Source organism: Rhagoletis zephyria, unplaced genomic scaffold (assembly GCF_001687245.7).
Source record: "Rhagoletis zephyria isolate East Lansing unplaced genomic scaffold, Rhagoletis_zephyria_1.1 Rzeph_scaffold_00012, whole genome shotgun sequence".
Lineage (NCBI taxonomy): Eukaryota > Metazoa > Arthropoda > Insecta > Diptera > Tephritidae > Rhagoletis > Rhagoletis zephyria.
This window is the reverse complement of record NW_016157096.1, coordinates 738,217-765,387: the sequence shown is the minus strand read 5'-3', so window position 1 is coordinate 765,387 and position 27,171 is coordinate 738,217. Positions and strand designations below refer to the sequence as shown.

Below are 27,171 nucleotides of genomic sequence, written 5' to 3'. Positions count from 1 at the left end.
ATCTGTTATGCCAACAGTTGCTGTTAACCCTGCGTTTTTAACGTCATTGTGCTCATTCTCCATAGCACAGCTGCTAGTCATTGCTTAAGCGCTCGATGCGACTTCGTTTTTAACCCGTTTGCGATCAAGAATGTTAAATTGAAAACCTTCGTTACACTGGCCAACAGCTGCCAGGCTGGCTGGCTAACTATGCACCATACATAGCTGTTTGGTTGGTTTCGATTTCAGATTCGCCAATGCCGCCAAATTGACTTCGATTTCGATGACCAGCTGGAAAGCACAGCGCACCGCTGCCACTTCGACATCACCTGTATTTGCGAAGCTCAGCCACATAGTGCCATTTTTTTTTGGAAATACCCCTACTTCTTGAAGCTTTTCACCCGTCGTTATGTATGTTTGTATTTTGCATTTATTTATTTTCTCACAATTTTAGTTTTATTTTTCTTTTATATTCATTGCTTACTTTTTGCAGCGCTGTTTTCGTTTGTTATTTATTCTGCTTTGCTGGTGCTATGGCTGGCTAAGGTGTATTTGCCATTGTGGTTGTTGTTTTTGCTTCTACTTCTGCTACTTCTTCCTCTTGCTAGCTGCTTGCGCGTCTGCGACTTCAGTTCGCCGATTTGAGTTTTTAATGAAACATTTCTTACAGCGATCAGTCACAATTTAGCGTGCGGTGGTTAAAGCCGTGTTTAAAGCTCAATAAGGAAAGCGAAAATTTTAAAGCGTGAAGAAATAGAAAACAAGAAAATTGGTAAAGAAAAAATGTATCGAAAAAATTCTACATATAACTACTAGCACCAAGCATTCGACTCTAAGGAAGTGTTCTATGTGCGAGTAGAAAACAAAACGATTTTTAAATAATAAAACAATAAAGTTTCTGAGCGCGTGTGTCCTACAAAAATTTTGGTTTTCGTTTTTGCTGACCGTAAGCGCTGTGTATTGCCAAACTTTTTGCATGCGAGAGCAAAGCCATCGTTTTATTTACTATTAAATTTTTTTGTACTTTGCTTAAACCAATCGTAAGCGTACAAATCGTAAAGAACGAATTCTAGACTTTTAACAAAAAGCGTGGAAATTAAATGGCAAAAATATGATTGAAGAGACATCTTTGCGGGAAATTGTTAAATGCCAATTTTTAGTTTAAGTTTCGTTACGCCAGCAATTTTTTTCGCTAAACGAATGGGCTAATAAACTACCGTTTAGTGTGCAAGATGAACCGTTAATAAAGCGAGGGATTCTTTCCTTCAAAAAAATATAGCGATGTTATGAAAAAATAATTTACATCTTTTGGTTTGTGGCCAAATAATCATCAAATCGCATTGGGCTTCCATATTTTCATAATTTTAATTTTTGAAAACTTTTATTTAAAAATTTGAGTCTAGAAAAGTATGAGAGTAAAATGAGCAGTTTTTCTATGTGAAATAAATGTTGAAAAATCGTTATTCATTATTTTATAAAAAATTATTTTTTGGGAAATTTTTCTCGAAAAGGCATTTATTTTTGATGTTTATTTTATAACTTTTATAACGTATAAAACATGACAAGTTTAAATATTAAAAAAATCATATATAAAAAGTTAAGAAAAGGAAAATATTAAATATTATATTCAACATAAGCTATAACTTATATAATTTACAAAAAGCATTTTTTTATAAAATAATAAATAATAACATTTATATCATAGAGGAAACACTCTCATTTCAATATCGTATTTTTTTTTTAATTTGTTCGCTTTCTTAATTTTTTATATATAAATTCTTTAATATTTAAAGTTGTCATGTTTTATAACTTTTATCGAAAATTCACAAAAAAGTTACTTCATATTTTTGAAAAAGCATACTTTTAACTTCTGATTAAATATTTATTAGATTTTTAATTATTTCAAATTTAAGTTCGACTTTTAAATATTTTAAGTAAAATTTAATTTTTGCTCGTACCTCAAGTTTGAATTTTTAACCGACTTCCAAAAAAGGAGGAGGTTATCAGTTCGTCGGAATCTTTTTTTTTTATGTATGTTACCGTATAAATTTGGACCACGTCAACTTTTGTTTTTGAAAATTTTATATATATATATTTTTTTTTATATGAGAGTTGAAGTCGGTTTTTTTTTTGCTAAAAATTACTTGTTTTTTCTAAAATCTAAAATCAAAACCACACGAAATAGTCAGCCAACGGTAATTTTTAAATAAAAGTTCAAAAAAAAGAATCAATGAGTTCAAAATAATTTTGTGTTTGTTGACCATTTTTAATGTTACTAATTTAATTTCTTTTTTGATTTCAGTAAAAATTTTAGTAAACAAAATTTCTTTAAATTTAAAATAAATTAACTTAATCAAAAAGTTATTAGAAAAACAATAGTAAAAAAATTTTATTTTAATGCAAAAATATTTTTTTAACTCTGAAGTTCCTTTTTTAAATTGAACTGAAAGGCTTTTATTATATTTTTTAATGTTTCGCGAAATTTTTTTTTTAACTTTGTTCAAAAATTCTAACGCACAAATTTTGCTTCATATTTTAAATGCCTACCAAATTAAAAAACATTGTTTTTGCTAGAAAGTTGATAAATTTCTTTGATAGATTTCTTTTAAAAAATTAGCTTTTTGAAATTTAAAATATTTTTAATTTACTACTTTTATTTGCAAAAAGCTAAGGACAAAATTTGGAAAAAATTAAACAAGAGTTTTATTTTTAATTTTATAGATGTTTGTTTCCTTAAATTTAACTAAAAGGTTTTACATTGACCTCTTATTAACTTGGCTAAAATTTTTCTGATAATTTTAATACGAAACTTTGCTGTTTTTAAATTCGAACCAAAGAAGGTAATTTTACTGAATTAAAAAATTTATATCATTTAAAAAATAATTTGTACCTAATTCTTTTTATGAAAAAAATTTATTTGGAATTTAATTTAAATTATTAGTATTTTTTAATCTTCTATTTTTATTTCCAACAATTAAAAAAAAAATATCGCCAATTTTTTCCCAAAACTTTAATACATACCAGTTTTTATTATAATCTTTTAAGTATTGGTTTTCTTAAAGTTTAGTGCTTGATTATACTTTCAGTTTTGAAATTCTATATATGTTAAAGTTAATTCTATTTTCAAAATTATTATAAGTTTTTTCTGTAATTATATAAAAGTAATAACCAGTTTCACGAAAGCAATTTAAGGCTAAAATACATTTTTTATGTAATAATAAAACTGACGGAACGGAAAATCATTATTCACTTAATAAGCCGGCAGTAACTTTTGTTTTTGAAAATTTTATAAATTTCTTTGTACTAAAATTTAACTGAACTTTTTATGTTTAACTTTTTTATTGTTTCTTTGCTAAAAAAAATATGACTAAAAATTAAAGTTGTTTTATTTTTTTTGGCCTTATAACAATTATATTCAACAATTTTTATTGAGCTCGTTTTTTAATGAAAATTTATTGTGGAAAATTAAAGTACGAATTTATTGCTTTAATTTTGAAATTGAAAAACAAAAACAAGAAAGTTTTTCGTAAAAATAATTTTAATAGAGCATAAAACACTAATGTTATACGTTTAAACTCCGAAGTAATATAGAAAAAATATTTATCAATTTTACAATATAAAAAATTTATTCAAAAAATATAATAAGAAAATTTAAACATTTGTACCAAACGATCATGCCATAATTAAATTCCTTTAAAGTTATATACAATTTTTGTAGCATTTTTTTTTAACTAAAAATTTAATGTGCATAAATATTTTTTTTTTATTTTTTTTTACCTTGCTAAAATTTATATAGTAAGAAAATATAAAAAAAAAAAAATTTGTTAAAATTTTTATCGAAAATCTTTTATAAAAACCGTGTGACTTCAAATATTTCGCCGACGATATTCAAACCAGTTTTTTTTTCATTTCAAATACAAAACGAAAAAAAAAACATAAAACTGTAAAAAAATAAAATCGCATTAAATAACAACTGGAAAGCGGAAATACGCATTTATCTGCAACTTTTTTTACGCACAACTACAACTTTTCGCTGTTATTGTTATTTTTTAGTCGTATTTGTCGTCATTGCAACGTCAAACATACCACAAAAACCAACAACAAACACAACAAAAGCCACATTGCTGTTTCGCCTGGCCGCCGACTGTCATCCATACGTTGTTCGGTAAGTTTTCTCAAGCTTTTTTCTCTTCCACTCCTCCTTTTCATTTGTTATTATTAATTTGTTTCTTTTATTTCTGCTTATTGATTGCATTTTGTGTTTTTAACTAAATATTTCCTCTGCTTTGCTTTTTGCCAATTTATCGTTGCCTGTTCATGCTTTTGCTGGAAAATTCGCGCGCTCTCTCGACGGGTTGAGTTTTCTCGCCGCGTCGGCAGTTTTTCCAGTCAACCGGAGCAACAGGCGACATTGCTTGGTTTTTTTTCGTTTCTTTAAATGGCTTTTGTGTTTACTTCTTCGAAATTGTTTTGATTTTACCTATTTTTTCACTTTTCGCCAATTCTTGTGTGGAAAACTTTTCAGTTTCGTTTTTAATTTGCCCATTGTAAGCCATGCTATTCGGCCAAGTTAATTACATTCATACAAATATATGCCCACGTTGTCATATGATCAATTTGTTTGGTTTTGCGTTGCTTTTGGGCTTATTTGTTGTTGTTTTGCTCTTGTTGTTCTTGTTGCCGTTTTTGTTGTCAATGTTGACTTAACCACTTAAATTTTCATGCTGCGGTTTTGAAGGTTTATTTACAGTTCACTCAGTATACATAGCCTAGTATATATCTCTACGAATACATATGTACATATGTACATATAAAGGTATGTATTTATTAGTGCGAGTATATCAGCCACTCTCGCAAGATCGGAAGTTCGTGTGCGCGAACAAGTTCTTTTCTAAGCTGCGTTTGCACTTCAGGATCGTCTACATATGTACATATGTACATAATAAACAAATCGAAGACAGGAAAGACAAAAACAATGTTCTTATGGCGAACGGCTCGTTGATTAAACTCGTTTCTATGGAAACTTTTTTTAACTTTTTGCATTTAAAAATTACACAAATATCTATATTAGAAAAAAAATCGCAGTATTCTATGCGTTGTGCAATCGTCGTCGTTGCGTACACTGAACTGGTTGCACAACGTATCTATGTACATTTGTAAGTGTAGCCACTTTGCCATTGGCTAGGAAGCAACATTCTAAATTTTTGGGTACAAATTCTTCAAGGCTACTACCGCATTTACCACAATTCTAATAAACGAGACATGCCAATTGAAAACTAACGGATGTGTGACGGTAGTGGACTTCTTTGAAATAACTCTTAGTTCTTGAAGAAGTGGAAGCGTAAGGTAGATAGATAAAACATTATATATAGTTATAGTTTTATGTATTAAGTGAACAATACGAGCACTAATATTTTACAAAATGAAATTAAATAGAAATAAAAAATTTTGTTCCCCTCAAAAAAATAAAATTGGAAAAAGAAAAATAATAATTTCTCAAAAAAAAAAAAGAAAATAGTATTTACAAATTAAATAAATAAAAAAAATATATATATTTATTTTTTGAACAAAATCGGAAAATTAAATAAAAAAACACAAAAAAAATAAAAATTAACATCCTAAAAATTAAATTGAATAAAAAATTTATTTTTCTCTTTGAAGCAATAAAAGATTAAGATTTAAAGAAAATGAAATTAACAAAAGAAAAACAAAATAAGTAAAAAAAGGAAAATGAATAAAATTGGTTTCAAAAAATTAAATTAAATAAAAAAAAACATTTTTCTTTTGTAAACAATAAAATCTAACAACTAAAAGAAAATTTAATGTAAAGAAAAAAATGAAAATAAGTTCCTAAAAACTAAATTGAATTAAAAAAAAAATTTAAATTAACTTAAGAAAGAAAAAAAATTATCAAAAAAAAACAGTACATAAAAAACTTTCTAAAAGTGTAATGAAATTGAAAAATATCTACACTTTTCTTTTCAAAACATTTAAATCTAAAAACTAAAAAAAAAAAATTATTATAAGCTGAAATCTCTCCATGAAGCAAGGCCCCTTCATCCAAGAAAACCTCTTGCCTACGCAGCAGCAAAGACCTTCGCCAACTATGTTTCCTTTCTTAGTATGTAGTTTGGGACACAGAGTCATTCGAGGTCTATTGGGGTATTAGTAGCTGATGCTCTTGCAAGACTGTGCGCTATATCGTGTCCCTCTTTTCTTTTTTGTTCTGATACCCCTTATATCCCGAACTCATTGTATCTGTCAAGGGAGTTAAGTCCATAGTTCTCTCAAGTACTAAGGATGATTTGATTTCAGAGTTAAAACAGGCCTGCTAAAAGCCCGGCCCATGCGCATGTCTTCAATAACGACACAACTCAAAACTCAAAAAAAAGACCTTGGGTATCACAATGGCGCTGTTCGCCTGCCGAGTGAACTATTTTAATCAGCGCTGTCCGTTTAACCTTAGCTTGTCCATGCAATCACACGATACGACAGCTTGCTGCTTGATCTGTTATTATTATTATTTTTACTGAATATAATTTTTTCATTCAACAGCTACAGCTGCCAGATATTTTAGACCTGCCTAAATGCATTAAATGAACTCTCCATGGCCATTATGAGGTTATTTTTTACAGTTAATTTCGTTACGAAATTTCACGTTTATAGGGGACGCTTTTTGCCTTAACCTGCTTAACACTGCATTGTATGCGAAATCTTTTAATTTATATTTCATAAGCTTTGATTATCATTTCTCTCATATAAGTACTTGACTATTTATACAATTAAATTCTTTAATAATAAAATACACTCCCCAAACCGTTTACGAATAAAAAATGAGGCAAAACTTGTTTTCAAACAAGCGGTAATAAAAACAGTAAAAAACAAGTTTAATTGTTTAAAAAACATTTTGCATAAACTGCGATTTTAGAATTCTCTTGAAAATTTTATCTTCTTATCTAAATATTTTAGACATTTATTTGCTTGCTCGTTGCTTACACATACATACGTAGTATGAGTAACAGTCGGTTACGTACCGGATAGAAAACTTTCCTATGAAGCGAAATGTCTTTCTTTACAGACTGCTACGATTAATTATTAGGGCTAGAACTGCATAAGAATGTTCGGAAAAATACAGCAGTTTTGCTTCTAAACATTAGTTAATCAATATATTTAATTTTTTTTGCATCAGCTTTTCCACTTCCGACAAGCTTGCAAATACATACATATTCTCATATAGCTTATTTCCCCAACATATTTTTAGCTAATATCCACTACGTGACCCAGAAAAACTTGAAACTTGAATAAAAATATTTCTGCAGAACTCGAAGTCTGCATGAAATTTCAGCTAAGCGTGCCAGCTGCATGACGACAACGACTGCCACTGTCATACGTTAATGAATAGTTTGTTTTGTGGACATTGATTTTATTTTGAGTTTGTTTTTTGCGGATACATTTGTATGTACATTAGACTGTACCACCTTACCGGCAAACAAAAAAAGTTAACCGTACATCTCTGAGTCTTTATATATTTTTGGAAAGCAATTTTGAAAAAAAAATTTCGGCCGTACCTGGGGGTCGGTTTTTTAATTTTTACTTTACCCTACATTCAGCGATAAATTTTATATTTTTTTTAAATACTATAAGTAGTGCTACTGGAAAAATTAAAATACTTCCTTAGCAAAAGTTTGATGATTTTTTGAGAGTTTTAATTAACTGAGATTAGGCTGACACGTTAGGGTGGTAAGAACTGGTATCTGGTAGGTAAGTACTACGGTGGGCTACTTGAGGTCAACGAACTTTGGAACAATAAAAAATTGTCTGCTCGAGACAGGAACGTCGATATATCATACTTTAAGATCCGACTGCAAGTGCTGAAGGTATGCCCTATGTTCGGCAAAAAAAACTTCGAAATTACCTTCGAATCCTTAGCAAAAGTTTAATGATTTTAGGCTAGCTTTAATTTACTGACATTCCGGTAATACGATAGAATGGTAAGAATTGATATATCGAGCCCTAACCGCCAACATAACGTAAGCGCCATTTTTTTCAAAATTTTCTTTTCGATGAAGAAATACATCTAGATGCCCGAGGAATATTTCTGCATCAAAAAATAAATAAAAAAAAACAATGTCGCTTACGTTATTTTGGCGGTTAGGGCTCGATATGGTGGCTAAGTACTAGAACGGTGTAGTTGAGGTCAAACAAAAAAAAAATTGCCTCCTCGAGACAAGAACATCGATTTAACATACTTGAAGATCCGGCTGAAAATGCCAAAGATATGATGACAAATACAAAAAGCGATCACTTTATTAGGCCAAAAAAAGTAAAACTCAGAAATTACCTTGCAAAAATACTTTAGACTCAGGGGTGTACGGTGAACTTTTTTTCCGGTACGGTCTAATGTACATATTTCGAAATCACCAGAAATAATCAAAGGCACAGAAACAAGCTTTAAGTTTTTTTAGTTTGTTAATTTTTACTTTTCACCGCAAAACAAAAGCCGAACACAGAACAGAAAGAAGATAAAACTAAAATTGTTTTTAATCAAAAGAAATATATGTATAGAAACTGAAGCTGTGCTTTTTGCTAAAGAGCTGTTTTGAATTTCAATAAGTTTTAGTGACTTCGAATAACGCGCGATATTTATGGATATATTTACATATATGTATAGCTGTGCACATATATACGTACGGATAGCACAATACACATATTATTTTGCTATCCGTTGAATTATTTTTTTTTTTGTTTTATATATACTTATGCTAAAATGGCGTTGCCAAACCTGTCACAAAAGCCTAGCATACAAACAGAAAAATAGTGCAGGGTGAGTCAATAAGACTGCAGATTTTTTTTAATAAATAAAACACAACAAAATTGTAGAAAATGTTTTTTTTTATATTTCGTTCAGTTAAAAATCTACCACGACCGAAAATTTTCCATGAATTTTTGGCATAATTCGGGCGGTATATAATTTATGCATTTGATTCGTTCATAGACCATACCTTTCATGTAGCCTCCAAGAAAGAAGACCAATGGTACAATGGTTCAAAACTGGAATTTAATGTTCATAATTCATTGGAAGCCTTCTTTTTACAACCGATTTGATTAAATTTTATTTATTTATACTGAATGAGAGCTTATAAAATTAGCGAAAGATCTGTTGAGCCCGTTTTTTGAACTTTCATATGTTTATTATAAGATTTTTGTGCAAAATCCAGAAAAAGTAGCAATTTGGAATAAAATCGTTCTAGTTAATAAATGGTACATAATAGAAACTAGCTAAAAACAGGTGTAAGGTTCCCCCAAGACGAAAAAAAAATTCACAAGAAAAATTTCAAATATTAACAAAAAAATAAATGCACCAAAATTAAAAAAAAAATTTGTTCTTAGAAAAGTTTTGGGTATACAGCTTTATATATAGTTAATTTTTAGCATAATAAAGTGCAAGTTGCAAGTAGCTTAGAGTTCGCGTCGATTTGTAATAATTTTTCCCCTAACTTTCCGAGCATGCTAAACGTTTATATGTATTCTAATTATATGTATATATTATTAAAAACCAACGCCAACTCGCATAACCTAAAAATTTTCTAAAACTAAAAACAAATTATTTTGGTGAAAATTTTTTTTTAACATTTAAATTTTTTTCGTTTTGGGGAGCGCTACAATTGTTTTCAACTAGTTTTTATTATGTAATCTATTTTCTTCAAAATTGTTGCTATTTTTGCACTAAAAATTTGAAAAATCAAGGCTCCGGTGTATTATTAACAGGAAATTCCAGTTTTGAACCACTGCGCAATGGGGCAAATTGCAAGCTGTCGGCGACCATTCGAACTCATTGTTTCGTGAGATAATGCAAATGGGAACTTTGTTCGCAATAGGGCTATTGTGTCATGCGCTGTCTGACAAGTGTCAATGTCCTGTTTAAATCACATATTGCCCAAGCTCATGTCTTCTAAAACTTTGTTGTATTGTCACGATAACGTGCACCGTATCAACGGAACCGGCATCTTTTTCAAAAAAGTCCGATGACTCAAAACCCGCCTGTCCAAAAACAGCACCAAGCAGTAACTCTTGCATAGTTTCTTCTTGGATGACAGGTGGACTTTCAGTACCCCCAAAGTGGCAGATTTTGTTGTAAAAGTCCCCGTCTAGGTCAAACTATGATCGCTCCTGATAATTTTTTAATCCACTGCTTGTTCAAGCATCTAGTTGGAAAATATAGCGCACTGCAAATGGTCAATTGAATTTTGTAGACATGTAGGTATTTTGTTAAAATCCGGTGAAAGATGCTGTGATAAAGGTTCAATTGCTGTGCACGACGATGAATTGCGGTTGTCGCAGCCTAGTCCACACTTTGTTCGGCCGAACGACCTGTATGAAGGCGCAAAGGCGATGGTCATATTTTGCACCGACCCAGTTTCTTTGAATTACTGCACCAAACAGCTGATTGCTGACTTAGATGGCCAGTTGTGTCGACTTAAAAAAAAAAAACATCACCCGATGCGCGAAATGCACTTCTTGCACTAAGTATCTTCTTCAACTAAGTATCGCTGTATGACTAATACGGTAGACAAACGGGCTCGATTATTTGCATAACCAGCCTTAATTTGCTTTAACTCATGCATTTTCCTCTTTAAAATGAGCATAAGCAGCTGAACAAATGCACGAAATTTTTGGGAATTGGGAATTGGGAAACATTCTTTGTTTTTATTATTTATTTTATATTTTTTTATTTATATATTTAATTTTACTTTATTTTATTTTCATTTGCATTATTTTATATCATATTTCTTATTTTACTATTAGTTAATTTTAATTTTTAGAAGTGAATTTTGTTAAAAATTCAACAACAACTAACTGAAAGTAACGTAAAAAAAAATATAGAACTTATAAAAAAAAGAATGAAAAAGAAATAAAAAAGTATACTGGCCGTGGGACTCGAACCCACGACCTTGCGGCTGGTTTATTCGCATTACTGCCGTCTGTAAGGGTAAAATTTTAATTTGCATTTATGCTTATTAATTCAAATTAATTTTCTCCGTCTGTCTACCATATAAGTATGCCAAAGCCCGTAGTACCAATTGTCTGAAAAAGTAATATAACAGAAATACTAAAAAGATCACCCTTTATATATATAGCATACGAATATATGTACATACTCACATACATATACATATGTATCTACTTATGTACTTATTTATTTGTGTATATCCGTATAATCTACTTTGGATCTTCATCAAGCGCGCTGAGAAGGAAGTTGATGTCAAAGGCACTTTAAGCGCTTGCTTGCTTGCATACACTTCCTTTTCTCACCTTCACTACGTATTAGTCGCTGCCACAAAAGGTTTAGAAATTAGCATTTAATTTAGATATGCAATGATTCTAACACGGCGGAAAAGCGGCTTTGAGGATTGTTAATTCTTAGCTCACGCGTCAACTTTATTAAATAATTCCTATATGATCTAAACTAATTTTTTCCCCGTCACATGCCGGTGAATGTGTTTGTGTTTTGCAGCCGCTGTGGGTTTTTTGTGAGTTGTTAGGTATAGTAAATACGGATGGTATAGTAAATACGGAATAAACTTTTGATAGAATTTTAAGATGCTTTCAGTTCATTGCAGCCAAAACCGATCAGTCATCATCCTTCTTCTTATTACAAGGGCGATCTACTGGGTGGAGTGTAATCACGGCAAGTAAGGTTTACTATACACTAGCGATGCCAACTTGCGGGAAATTTGTCTCGTTGCGGGGAATCGGGGAATCGCTGCATTTTGCGGGCAATTTTGACTAATTAATTTTAAATCAAAATGCAGAATACTTTTTGTAAAATTTCATTTTTTAGTCAAAGTTGCAACTCTGCCAATTTCACATTAGCAACACTATAAAAACATTGATGTCAGCAATCAAGGCGAATTTAATTCGCCTATTCACTACAGTTGGGAAGTGCACGAACTAGTTAGTTCAATGTAGTAGGTCGCTGAATTGATCGAACGAACTAATTCGGAATTTTAATAATAATAATAATCATTTTACTTATATTCATGTATATATACATATTAAATATCGCAATTATTTATTAATTTATTAATATATGCAATTATTTTTTCATTAACATAATAACACTGTACGGCAAAATCAACTTTTTTTCTGGGTATTGGACCAAACCAATTTCTTTTTAAGAGATTGAGTCATAGGTAAAAAAGAGATTAACAACGATGCTAATTTTTAAAACACCGGTGAGTAGTTATTTTGTTTAAATTTTTTTTTTAATAAAAAAAATTTTTTTTTAATCGGCTAGTAATGTTTTTGTTTAAAATATTTTCTTTATACAAAAAAAAAGTAATTTTTTTCATTTGAATGTGTTTTTTTTTTCAAATGACGTTAAATCACCTTTACAACGATACGAATTTTTTAAAAATTAGTTCAAAATTTTGTGAAATATTAAGTTTTTAATTTTTCGAAGATCTGATCTTTGACCCGTTATAGCACCTGTAATATAAGTTTTCACAAACAAATTTATATACCATATAATAAGAGCAAAAGAAGGACCATGTCTGTATTTTTTTTTTTTTTGCTTTTTACATGTAATAATTAAAAATAGTTTTTTACCAAAGGTTCAAGAACTTCGAAGGCCCATTTCTCGATTTCGGAGGCTAACTTCGAAAAACGGAGAAATCACTGTTTTACCTATGACTCAAGCTTTAAAAAAAAAAAATGGTTTGGTCCAATACCCAGCCGACTGCTGTACAGTGCAATATATACATACATACATATGTATGTCTAATCTCTAATCTATATTTAATCAAATGAGCCCAATGGAAGAAAGTGCGAAAGGCCCCAGCAAAGAAAATATCTAAAATCAACGGTAATTTTTAGCCCCTCAAACGTGCACATTGTTATACTAAAATTAAATTGGCTTCTAAAATTACGAGAGAAAAATGAAAATTTTGATGTTTTTTTTCATTTGTTGAACTTGTGTGAGTTTTGGCCAAAGTTAAAAATTTTGATTTATATGGCGTATGTTATACTATAAGATATATTTTTATAAAAAATTAGTGAAAAAATTTAACGTTCAAATATTGTGTGTACATTCGTTTATAAATTCAAGCAACTTAAATAAAAAATTCGAATTTTTTTAATGGATTTATGGCAGTGCGGGGAATTTCACCGAAAATCGGGGAGTTTCGTGGCGGCCAACGGGGAGAAAGGTAAAATGAGTTGGCATCCCTGCTGTACGCACCTATTCACAGATAAATCGAAGTCGATGGGAACCTAACGTTTTGGCTCTGATAGCCTAGTGGGAATTGTGGTCCTTGGTTCGTCTTTGATACGCTTTAATATGCTTGGCGCGATGATTGGCTTCGCTCTCGATCGCACTAGAACACATACAACTCTATCAAGCTTATCCTTATGAGTACGAAGGCATAAAATATCGCAGAAAACTGCCATAAATAAATTATCAATAGGACGATAGAAAAAAGCTATATTTAATAGTATAAGCTATGAAAACCACATATTCTATTGAAAATCCTGCTACATTTCTCTGCATAGACACAAGGATAGCTCAAAAATCACCAGAACTTTACGTTGACGAATTCAAGAATACCATTCGCCTTCTACGAGTATGACTCGTGGGGCGACTGGCTCGAAAACGAAAATTCGAAATGAATGGAAATTTGATTGCTGTACAATACAGTCAAATTTCTCTATGACGAACTTCTCTATTGTGAATCAATCATAAGAATGTTGCTTTTTGTTCTGCTTCTAGTATATTTTGTTCTCCTTATAACGAATTTCCATATAGCGAATTTTTCTTTATAACGAACCGGTTTGCAGCCCTACCCTAAAATTTTCATAGTCCAAAAATTTTCAATATGGCGCTTGTGTGTACCAAATTTGGTCGAGATGGGTCAAGTAGTTTTTGAGATACACATATATGATATAGATGGGCGGTGCCACCCCGATTTTCCAAATCTTTTTGGAAAACCCCAATTTTTTGCTAAACAGCGATTGTATATATATACATCAATTTTGAATAAATATTGATGATTTCCTTAGCCACACTGCTTAAAAAATCTGAAATTCCGGTATATACACAATATAAATTCAAGGCCGCATTTAAGAAAAGTCCCCTTACTTCGACAATTTTTATGCGATTGCAATAAATGAGCTGTCCGTTTATTTAAAAATAGGTTATCGATGGCCAAAATTTAAAAAATTAAGAGAAATATGTTTTTTCCTTTAATTTTAACCGATAAAAATCCCAACAAGCCAAATCCGACAATAGATTATTATATACCATTTTAAAGGCCTATGTATGCTCTTCTCGGATCATATTCGATCTTTGAAATCGAATCAAAAATAGTCATTCAAAAACTCATAAATCTACAAAGTCATATTTTCTGACCTAAATCGACAGGTCGCGACCTCTAAATGACCTTTAAAACATCCATAAAAATAGGCAATAATATTTCTCTGAAAAAACGAATAAAATTGAGGGTATGGTTGTGAAATTTCCAAAAAAAAAGCATTTTCTATGGGCACCCTAATAAAGCTGTATGTATTAGAAATTTCCGTTAACAATAATTCATCCCTTCAAACAAAAATGTAATGCCGCATTTCCACTAGGCATTAAATGGCGAAATTTTAATGACAAAGCTGTGCATAAAAAATAACTGTGCGTTTCCACATGGTATTTTTTAAATGGCACAAATTTTTCGTAATTTCAATGCCTAGTGGAAATTTGACATAAAAGAACGCACTTTTTTCAGACATAACGAGTTCCCTATGTATCGAAGAATTTTCCAGTTTTTTGGGATGCGTTATAGAGAAGTTTGACTGTATATTAAATTTTCTGCAAATAAAATTCCTCAAAAGAGTTTGATTTAAGACCTTCGTCGTCAATAAATGTTATGCTCTTACACTAAATTGTGACCAAATTACAAAATTTCTATTGCAATAAAGTAAAATGATTTTTCATGCCCTCAATACATTGTAATAACAAATAGCGACTCAAGAAAGTGCAGAAGTCAACCTTCAAACGTTCTAGACACTATTTGCATTAAATTTATTTAATATAACTGCATGCAAAATCAATTCATTTGCAAATGCATCGTGTGGGTATGGTTACTTAGAATATGGTACAGAACAAGAAGTAAGAACATTTACTACAAGTACATATGTATACATATCAACAAGTTACCTTGTACATTTATAACCCTTTCAACAATACTATTTTCAATGCGTTAGGTCTGAAATGGGGTTAAATGTGTCAAGCTATGTATATAGAAAATTAGAGCTAAAACAATGTAGAGAAATTTCAAATGCAACGACATTTGGCGAACTTAGGGCTAATGGAACAGCGAAATAATAAGGGTAATCATAATCCGGTGCATGTGGTCTTGCATTTACCTAATTTCAATGCATTTGCAAATTCACAACAATCAAATGCAAACGGTTGTCATGATGGCAAACATAAAATTTGCAAATGCAACAATTTATACAAATGCCAAAGACCATATGCGCCGGTTTGTGATTACCCTAATTGCATTTGTTTTGAAAGAAGGAACTGTGTAAAAATTCAAAAGAGCTTACACAGAAATTAATAGATGCGTAGCTTTTATTTCTAAACCACAGACAATTTATAATTATAGCGTGGAAAATGGGTCAGTTGATTTGCATACAGTGACTGGCAGAAGTATTTTGCCTTGATTTTTTTTTTTGCGATATTCAAAGGGTTTTTCACAGTAAATTTTTTTCGTTAATTTTTCATAAAAATATAGTGCATTTTTTTTTTTTTAATTCGAGTATGCAATTTTATAATAAAAATTTTTAGCAAACTTTTTAATATGAATTTTCACAAAAAATTCGATTATGAAATTATAATAATAATAAAAATAATAATAAAAAATTCGTGGAAGCAAACGCTCGACACCGTCAGCAAAAAACGTTACCGAAATTCGACTAAATTTTTTTATAAAAGATCTAATTAAAAAGTTTGAAATTTAGATGAAAATTTGCTGAAATTTCTTTATTTTTCTCCTGCTTGCTAACCTCTTCTTCTAGTTTCACGATCTGCTAGTCGTTAGTGGGTAGGTAAGGGTTACTCAACTTTTAAAGTTTTATTGGGTTTAGGCGGTTAAACCAGCCCTCATCAGAAAAGCTTCATGGAAAAAGGTCTCTTGTCTCTACATCGTTTTAGATATGCGAGTTCAAATAGAAACCCCGAATTATGAGGTAAATAAAAAAATATTCACTCTATTTCTATGGTTCGGCAGATTTATTTCAATTTTACTCACATTCAAAGCTTTCTGTAAATCGGAATTCACCCTCCTACTTAAAAGCTAATTTTAAGGCAGCCAGCTAGCTGCATTTCATTAAAGATTTTGAGGTCTTATAAGACATCTTAATCGTCCCTAAGCGGCTATGCTGAATGAGTATAAGGTCAGTTTTCTATACGTCCAATGCAAGTCTGATGAAAGTACTTTTCCCATGTTTCTACTTAAATGCATTCTTGTGTGTAATTTACTCAATGTTTTCTTTTACTCATTAAGCTACTCATATGTGTTTTTTTTTTGTTCGTTCTTCCTTATTACCCTGCAAATATGTACATCCTGATAATTTTGCTAATTCATTCATCCAAACAAGCGGAGTAAAAATCATCTTTTACACTTACTGTGAACCTGAGACGACGCACAGTGCACGGATTCCTTATAAACAATGTACAAAAATAGAATGAGCGATTGGAAAAAAGACTATAGATCTATAGATCACGGTAATTTCAAAAAACAATTACAAAACATAAAGCAACGCAATTAAGAAAATAAAATTAAAATATAAATTAATTGTGTTTTAAGTACAAGTTTATGCAGTAGTTAGATTTTTTAGCTATTAGGTCGCTTGGTAAGCAGCACAGGGGTTACCCGACACCGTCTGCAGTCACTGTTGTTAAATAAAGTTTTAATTAACAAACGAATCCATTCGAGTTTATCTTTAAGAATTGCGAAAATTGTTTTTGCATCAAACCCATTCAAATTGCTTCTTTAAAATGTCAGTTAGTAACTTTTTGTAATCAACAACTTCTTATATACATATACGTAAGATGTTTTCTTTTCATTTTGTTTTATAATTTTAAACTAAAGCTCTCCTTAATTTTTTTTTTAATTTTACATAACTTTTGTATAATACATTTTAATTCGAACAGGTGGCAACCCTATTAAAAAGTATATTTAAACAAAAAATTTTAAGCTTTTGCGTTTGGCACCCCTTTTATCATACTGCATCTTTCAATTAACGTATTAGTTTGAATTAAATTTTTTTAAGGGAACAAACCTTTTCAAAACCCCAAAATATATCCAAATGTCGTTGTTACAAAGGTACCGTGTGCAAAATTTCTTAAAAACTCCATCCGGCCGTTTCTGAGTGATGAGAGGTCTCGCATGGTATCGGTTTTTCATTTTATCAAATTTCGAATCACCCTGTCCCGCTAAAAAAATGCTAACTTCAAAACACAAAACTTTTTCTACATTTGATACTGCATTTTTGAAAATCAACCGAACAATGCATATCTGATGACATTAACAAAAAATGCCTTCGCGTGTCACATTAGGGTGCCTTACTCTCTATACAAAAAAAAAATATGGTGCTGTCTTCACATCAGAATTTTTAAATTTATTATATTTTAAGACTTCTGCCAAAATTGTTCAGAAATTTTTTAAGATTTACGTGAGCCGGACCAGTTTGAAAATACCTCCAAATATCTTTTTTATTTTCATTCCGCTGGTAATAGAAATTTTTAAACATTTTTTGTTGCCTTATAATCTCAGATAATTTTTTTGGAAAAAATTTAATTGTTGATATTTTCAAATCTGTCCAGCTCAGTCGAAGTGAAATGTTGTGTACAAATTCTCCTTGACTTGAGTTGATGTATATGGCCTAACCAATTTTTTATCAAAAGATATATTATAAACTTTTCTTAATTGGAATTTAAGCTTGCAAATGATACCAAAAAATGTATATTCCAAGCCAATCGCATTTTGTCCTTTTTGTCCATGTTCGATACCCTGTGCGACGCCTCCATGCATCTTTCACATTGCACATTGGACTTGCACTTGCATTTACAACGGTTAACTATTTATAAGCGATATGTGTAAACAAATAAATAAATTCATAAAAATTTGCCACTTTTGAGTGCATAAGTATTTAGAATGAGGAAATGCACTTGTGGTAAATGATTTGTGCAAATATTTGCATAACTAATTAGTAGGAATAACCGCACTGGTGTACGTACATATGTGTGCAGCTTCTTTGTTCACATTGCATACGAATACGAGTAGTAATAATTTGCTTGCATAGATGCATACTTATTGGCTTGTGCGCTTAGTTACTTATCTACTTAGTGCATAGTTAGTTTGCTTGCTTTAATCGGTTCGTGTGAAAAGCATTTGACGCTAAAAAAAAAAATACAAAAACAAAAACAAGAAAACTATTTACTTGTAAGTCACTTGCCGTTAATCGTTAACTACCTACTCAAAGTGCTATTAATTTTATTTATCTGATGTACATACATATGTATGTATACGGACGGCAAGTGCATTTTGTGACCATTTTTTCTAGTACAGCGACTTAAAGGTAACTGCAATGAAAGCTGCTTTTCGCAGTGCATCCCCCAAGCGGCTAGCAAATGTGTATGTGAAAATGTGGCATGAAATTAGCAACATGTGCATATAGATACTTATTATCGATTCAATGATATTAATAAGATCACATTAATTATTAAAGCATTAAAACCCGTTTGGAAACGGTGTATGATGAAATTCTCCGACTTTTTCTAGTTATGTAATATTTTGTATAGATTTTGTTTTTTAGATTAGCTACATTAATATGATTATCTTATTGTTAGACGAAAAATAGCTAAACACTTGCACAATTTTTAAATACGCGTTTTACCGAATTTTACAAGCGGTGACGGAAAAACGTTCCCCAATAAATTATCAAATTTTACATCTGCGCCTCAATTTGTTATACCGAATGCTATAGAATTAAGTCGATCATTTCGAAGCTCTTACTTAGATGGTTATCTTAAAAGAGCTAAGCTCGATACTTCCTTTTCCTGGGAATTCTGAGAGATGCAAGTCACACATCAAAAGGACATGGTGTATATTTGTGCCAAATTTTAACTAAATCAGCTATATGACAAGCAACTCATTTTCGTAGAAAGCTTTTATTATTTTTTTTTAGGAATAGGATTTTGTAAATACGGCAACTCTCTTATAAAATGCTTTCAAAATAAATTTTTGTAATATTTAATTTAACTAATTACCTATGTAAGTTAAATTTTACTTATTAACCGGATAGCAACAAATCTGAAAAACATTGGGATGAGCGAGATTGGGATTAAATATTTAGTTTCGCGCCCATCTATAATTGGCATAACACATTTAACTTCTCAATAATTTAAATTTAAACTCTTATTTCCATTTTCTCAAGTAGGTTTTAAAATTAATTTGCCTTTTAAACACAAACTTTCTTATGAAAACAATGTTTTTGAAGGGCACTTAGGCCCTTCAGGCAAAAAATCATTTTTCACTTGAATTGCTTCCCTGAAACCGGCAGTTACAACTTTTAAACTTTTTCAAAAATATTTTATTAAAATATTTATTATTATTATAAAAAAATTACTTAAACATCTCTATTCAAAAGTATTTTAGAAATAAAGCGTAAACTTTTCTCGTTTGACACCCATATTTAGAAACATATTTCATTTAACTTGCTGATTAAATAAACTTAAATTTTTTATTACAGATGTCAATCGTGTTCACAAATATTTTTAAAATAAAGTATTTTAAGCCTCTATTGTTTGATAACTCTGCATGTTAAAATCTTATTGTAATTACATTGATTTTGAATTTCTAAACAAGTGGCATCCCTCTTCAAAAATATAAATAAAGAAATATGACCTCTTTAAATTTAATTTAATTGCCATATGTACAAGTATTTATGTATGTATGTACGTATGTATGATAAAAGGTTTCAATTAATTAATTAATTAATTTTAATTTTTGTTTAAGTGGCAATTCTCTTCAAAGCGTTCTCGAAACAAAGCTTTCTCAGACCCTTCTGGCAATTCTCTTCAAAGCGTTCTCGAAACAAAGCTTTCTCAGACCCTTCTGTCTGGTACCCATGTAAAAAAATATTTCGTTCCACTTGTTAATTAAATTTATTTTGAAATTTAAAACAGGTGGTAACGCTCTTTAAAAATATTTTGGAAATAAAACTTTCCTAAACTTTCTATATTGAAATATTTCAGTTAACTTGTTAGTTAAATTAAATTTTGGATTTCTAAACAGGTGGCAGCCCTTTAAAAAAATATTTTCGAAAAAAAGATTTTTTAAACTTCGAATAAATCGTTTTTGAATTGCTTTTGTTTGACACCCACACTGTTGTAATATTTTATGTTATTCATTAATTAAATGATTTTTACTTATCAAAAAGGCGGCAGCTCTCTTCAAAGAATATCATATATGATAGTCTAGGCTATAACTTGCCTGGGTGCCAAACTTCATTGAAATAAGTCCTGCCGCTTTGGCGTGAAAGAGGAACAAAGATACAAACCCACGCACTTACAAACTTTCCTGTTTACATACAAGTAAAACACTATTTAGTAGGATTATAATAATTTGTAATTTTGTAGTAAATGACGCTCTTTGCTCGATCGATAAATGAGTTCCCCAAAAATTTGTTATAAAACAACTCACAAATAATAGAGCTAAATAGCCAAAGCACTTTAAAATTTCGACACGAATTTGGTCGCGTGATTCATACCCATCCTCATTCGTTGCTACATTTAGCGCTCTCCAAAGCCTTTGTCAGTCACCAAGTATTAATTTTTTAAAAGCTTTTATTTAACTTGTTTCTTTGTTGTCATAAAATTGCATGAAATACCTGAAATTTAGTCACATAATATTTACGTGTTTCGTTGTTGTGGTTATTTAAAAATTCAATACAGGTAAGAGAAGATCAAAAACTACATAGAATGGGCAAAGCCAAATGCAAATAATAAAAAAAAAAATTAAGTAAATAAACACCGAAACGAAAAGTAAAGAATAAGATTTAATGACGAATCAAAAGGCAATTCGATTTAAGGGCAAATAAGTTGAGTAAACAAATATACATACATGCATAGTAAAAAATTGAAAAAGATCGGTAAGTGATCGCCGCAAAAAAGTGGCAATGCAATGAAGCTTAATGCAAATGGTATACGAATGTGTAATGTACTTATGTATATATGTATTCTTAACTACAATATTGAACAGAAATAGACACAAAATCTTTCTTAGAAGGAAAAACTCATAAGATTGTGTTTGATGTTTTAATTTTTACTTGAGCTGAAAGCTAAAAAAAATTTTAGCGTAGTTATTTGTTAAGCAATTTTTTTGATACTAGAAAGAAGTACCTAATTAAAAAAAGCTTTTAATAGTGATTATTAAAAAAATAATCGTCACCTAACGGCTAAATTTTTTGCAGAGTTCTTTTCTTTGCTTTTAAGTAATATGCGTTTTAAATGTGAAAAAATCGGACCATAAATGCGGAATTTCCAAATATCTCGACTCCTGGGCCACCTATCAGGCAATATCTTAAATATCAACCATATTTAAATACCTTAAATACAGTTAACATGCGCCGCCTAGCGGATTAATTCATATTTCATATTGCATTATCATCGGGTTCTGAGCTAAGTTTACAGTTTCAAGTATCTTATACAGCTTATCGGGAAGTTGGTTAAAATTTGATTCAAAAATTTTATTACACACAAGTGAAATATACTAAAAGCTTTTTAAAAATAAAGCTTTTGAAAGGCATTGACTTAAATCAGCGATGAGCTTAGAGAGCTTTTACTGTGCAAGCGCCTATTATTTTGCACTAGGTGGCGCTGTGGTTGAAGTAAAACTCCAGTGCAACGTTCGGACTTTGCTCCGACTGGAACAGATTTTCTCTGTTCTTTTTTTTCACATCTACTCCGATTTTTTTTCCATTGGTTCAAGTTGCTGGGCTGTCTTTGCTCAACGCTTTGCGACCTTTATGATATGCAGTACTACTAATTCCGATGCTGCTTGCTTTCTGATTCAAATACCGCACGACACATGGTTCTGAGTCGGTGCACTACTCCGCGAAACGAAGCGAAACTAGATTATCTGCTGAACTCCTAATTCCGCGGTTAACACTGCTTCCTAAGCCTGCCTTCTTTACTGTTTTCGCCTAGCATGCCTTTTATCTTTTGCACCTTCAACAAGTGTGCCTGCGAGATATGAGCCTCCCTGTTCGGTAAGAAAGCCTAACTACGAAGTATTTAGTATTTGTGAAACGATGATTCCAGCTTTGGTGGGTTACTTTAGAAGGTTGTGCCCTATTGAAGTCCTTACCCCCAGCACAGGTCAAAAAGCTGGCCACTTGCAGCAGGCCCTGTCTGTTTGCTGAACACTGGTCCTCAGCTTGTTAGACGGCAAATCTAGCGCTCTCGGTTATATCGTAACTGGTGAAAAATTGTTGCAGAGAGTTGACCTTAATTTTTGATATATTCGGAATTACCCTAATATGGGTTGCGGGGCATATGACATACAGATAAGGGAATGAGACAAAGAGGATTACCAAACCTACGACGCATTTAAAACCAGCGCTCTTTTAGGTATGAACACAAAATCTCACGGCTGTCATTGTCCGGGCAGTGCATTGACGAGTGGATGCACATGCCGGAGACAATTAAACATCTGATTTGCGAGTGCTCGGGCCCTTGCAACAGTAAGGCTAAAGACACTTTGCCTGTCATTTTTCAGAGTGCATCCGCTTCTACCTACTACAAGTGATTGTAGTTGGAAAGATTATGTGGTTTTAAAATGGTTAAAATTTGTCAATTGATTGTCACCAGAGTGCCAAATCACTGTAGCCAACCAACCAACCAACTTTCTAAATATTATATTAAACTTTCTATTTCTGCATTATTCGGATATGTAAATAGCTTTACTTAAAAAAATACAGCCGAGAAGCAATAAATGAATTTAAACCTTAAAATTTGTTTCTGCGTAATGACATACATATATAGATACATACATCCATACATATATACATATTATTCAACCATTATACATAATCTCGGCAAATATTAATTAGTCTGCCAAATGCAAATTAAAAAAATTGTAAGTCTTTACGAATGTGAATGTCTGTGACTAATATTCTATTAAAAAAAAAGACTGTTTCATATAATATCTAGATATCTTTTATGTGCCAGCAGGCAAGCAGAGTTGAACAAATTTATAATGAAGCGAAAATTACTTAAAACAAAATTACCTACTATAATCAACGTTGAAAAGTGAATTAAATATTAGCATCGCATATCGATTGAATTAATACACATTTTTTTTCTCTTCAAAAAAATAAAGGCATGCATACTTAATTAGGCTGGAGCTTTACAAATACGCAAAATTTAAGCAAATTATGCATGGATTAGTATAAATTTTGAATTTGTTTTAGGCTAGTCAGGGGCATGGCAACACATTTTGAGAAAATTATTATTAGCTAGTATTTATTCCTAAGTAGTTGAGTATTGGCATTGAAAAGGGCATATGAAATTGTAGTGGAATTGAAGGGAGTTTACTTAACTGAAGTCTAAGTAATTGGCGCTATAACTGCTTAAACGTAAATTTTTCAAAGGCATTTATTTCGAGCATATCAAAATTCCAAACTATCACGCTGAAACATTTAGCAAGCCTAAAATATTGTACTAAAAAATATGCGAAATTTTTTTCACAAACATTATTTCCATTAAAATTATTTCATGCGCATTAATTCCGCGTCTGCCAATTATCTACCGAGTTAATGCCAAATTGATTGATTATGCTCGCATTTGAAGGTGTCACAGTCAAGGGCAGCAGCGGAGGAGTAACAACACAAAAATCATTATAAACAAATTAGTTAGTATATAGTAATGTATGACTTACATTTTAAAAAGCAGCAGAAACAATAAAAGTTTTTCATGGAATTTTTTTTTTGTAAGCACAAAAATTGCAACAAAATTTTGTTTCAAATTTCAAGACCTTGAAATATTGCTGGAATTTATACGCAGAAATATCACCTGCTTTTTGAAGGCAAACGTAAATAAGATTTGTATGGAATTTCTCGTATTTATAGTTTGGCATTTAAAAAAAAATAAATTCTGCAAAGACAGCAATTGCCATTGTGCTGTAGCTGCTGCTTTCTTGTTATTTCAGCTAAAGCTTTTTGGTACTACATATTTGAAGGTGTACATATATACATGTGTATGTATGTTTGTATATACCTACATACATGATACTCGAACGCGTATATAATTGCATACGAGTATGTATGTCTGTATGAAAGTATTTATATTTTTGGGTTTTCGCTTTTGATTACTGAAGGCCGTACTGTAGCAGAAGAAAATTGGTAATTATGAAATTAAAAACCCATATAAAATGAGTTAAAAAAAACATACAAACAAAGAAAAGATACATGGAGGTAACGAAAAGCAAAAAGCAACAAGTTGGCAAATATTAACAGTGAGCAACCGAATAATTGGTTAATGGTGCTAAAACGCAAATTGCGCAGCGGTGGCCGAAGTGTGGATTTGGGTGTAGGGTAAAATCCCTCATGTCGACGATTGAAAAAACAATTAAATGTACAGCACAAGATGAAATACAAAAGAATAAAATGAAATGAGAATAAATTTAAAAAAAATATATAAAAAATACAAATAACACAAAAATAAAATAAAAATTAATTAAATTAGATAAAATCGCATAAAAAAAATTATTTTAATAAAAAAATATATTAAATTAATTAACTTAAAGTGAAATAAAATAATAATAAAGTAAAAGAAAAGAAAATAAAAAACAAATTAAATAAAATTAAAACAAACAAACAAAATAAGAAAGAAATAAGCTTAAATAAATAATAAAATAGATATCTTATATTAAAAAAATAACTTAAATAAATAAAAATTTAATAAACTAAAGTCGAATAAAATATAATTAAATGAAATGAATAAAAAAATAAAATAAAAAAAAAAACGATAATCAAAAAACCAAAAAAAAACAATATATTCAAAATGAAATGAAGTAAAAATAGTTAAATAACAAAATAAAGTTTAAAAAATTAAAAAATTTAAATTAAAATAAAAGCTAAAAAAAAACAAGAAAAAGATTAACACAAAAAATATTAAAAACAGAATGAAGTAAAAAACAGTAAAATAGTATAAAAGAGAGTAAAATAACATAAGATCAAATTAATAACATAAAATAAATCAAAAGAAAATTAAATAAATGAATAAATAAAAAGAAAATATAACGAATAATAAAACAAACAAAAAATATATAAAAATGTAATACTTTAAAATAAAGTAAAATATAATAAAATTAAATGAAATGAAACAAAAAAATAATACAAGCTAAAAATTAGTCAACAAAAAAATTTAAATAAATTTGCATAAAATAAAACTCCAATGAATTAAAATAAAAACTAAAAAACAAAAAATAAACTAGAAATATTTAAAAACACAAAAAATATTAAAAATAAAATGAATTAAAAAACAGTAAAATAGTATCAAAGACAGTGAAATAAAATAAAGTCCAACAAATTAAATTAAAATAAAATGAAATAAAATCAAATAAATAAGTAAATCAAAATAAAATACAATGAAAATAAAACAAACAAAAACTAGAATAAGAAAATATAATAGTTTAATATAAAGCATAATATGTAATGAAAAAAAAAACATAGAATAAAAGCAAAAAGTTAATTTAAAAACTTAATTGAACTGAAAAAAGTAAAATAACACAAAATAAATTTACATAAAATAAAATAAAATTAAATATATTCGGCCTAGTGTGCGCTTGTAACAACTCGAAATAAATAAAACAAAATAAAATAGAGTAAAAAGTAAAGTAAAGTAAAATTAAATTAAATAAATAAAGAAAAATTAGAAAATAAAATAAATTAAAAAATGGTAACGAAATATTTTTAATAAGTAATAATAAATTTTAAAATGTAAATTGTAATCACAAATCTGAATTAAAACACAGTGAATGTAAGAGGGAGGCCTCCTTTACGTTGGAAAGACCAGGTGAAGAGCGACTTGGCTCCACTTAGGGTTTCTAATTGGCGCCAATCAACAAGAAGCACTTGCTGAGGTATTATGAACTCGGCTAAAATAGTTTAAGTGATTATATCCCCTATAACGGAGAAGAAATGGACTGATTTATTTCTTCGATAATTTTTTCGACTTCTACATATGTATCTATGTATGTATGTATGTATATCGAGATCGCAATCGTTGTCGATAACACATAAGAATATATATGTACATACGTATGTAAATATGTGTACCTATACACTTACAAATTTACGTTTATATTTTAATGGTAAGTGAGTGTTTTTAGTTACCTTTTTACTGTGCTGAACAAAAAAAAAAAATTAAAACCGAGAACGTTTTTCCAAATTTGGCTACATGTATGCGATTAGCATATAAGAGTAATTGGCTTATTGTTTGCTTTTAATTTGCGCATTTAAAAATACGAAAAAATATGCTTCCGCACATGCTTGACTCTGCATTTTTTTCAGATTTTTTCAATCTTTTTTTTGATAATCTGCAGAAATATGCATTTATGAATATGCGCACAGGTGAAAAATACAAAAATTCTATAAAAAATAAATAAGAATTTGTTTTCTTGCATGCATTTGCTATAGGAAATAACCGTAATATGAAATAAATAAGATTTACGCAATTAATTAAAAATCGTTCTGTTTAAAACTACCCATTCTATGTATAAATTAAGGTCATTATAGACAAAGCGAATTGGCAAAGGAAACAAATGACATCTGAAAGAAAAAAATCTCATTTAAGGTCACTTATTTTTATCTTAAAATTTAAAGCATTCTAAGCAAAAAAAAGTGCAAACTGACACACACTAGGGTGGGCATCGCAACAATAATAGGAGTCAGCCCGACGCCCATGGCTGCGTATGCAGAGAGGGAGGGACAGCTCCATCTGACAGGACGGACGTTCTCTTTCACCTTTCTGCTTCGGTTCCCTTTTCCTTTTCTTGTTTTCTGAAATCAGGCATGACAATTTTTTTTGTCAAGGTATGGCAGGAGGAAACGATCTCGCCCGCCCCACCTTCCCCC

General features: G+C 30.2%; 1 protein-coding gene across 2 annotated transcripts in view; it reads left to right on the top strand.

The window, feature by feature from the left end:
• Positions 1-558: 558 nt before the first annotated feature.
• LOC108359221 (putative fatty acyl-CoA reductase CG8303) overlaps positions 559-27,171 on the top strand; it is a 48,131-nt gene continuing 21,518 nt past the window's right edge. The window contains exons 1-2 of one of the 2 annotated variants that reach the window (XM_017610969.1): positions 561-751; positions 4,033-4,144. The gene's annotated coding sequence lies outside the window, so the exon portion shown is untranslated. Of the gene's footprint in view, positions 752-4,032; positions 4,145-27,171 lie in introns of both variants that reach the window. The other variant, XM_017610976.1, reaches the window with a different exon arrangement.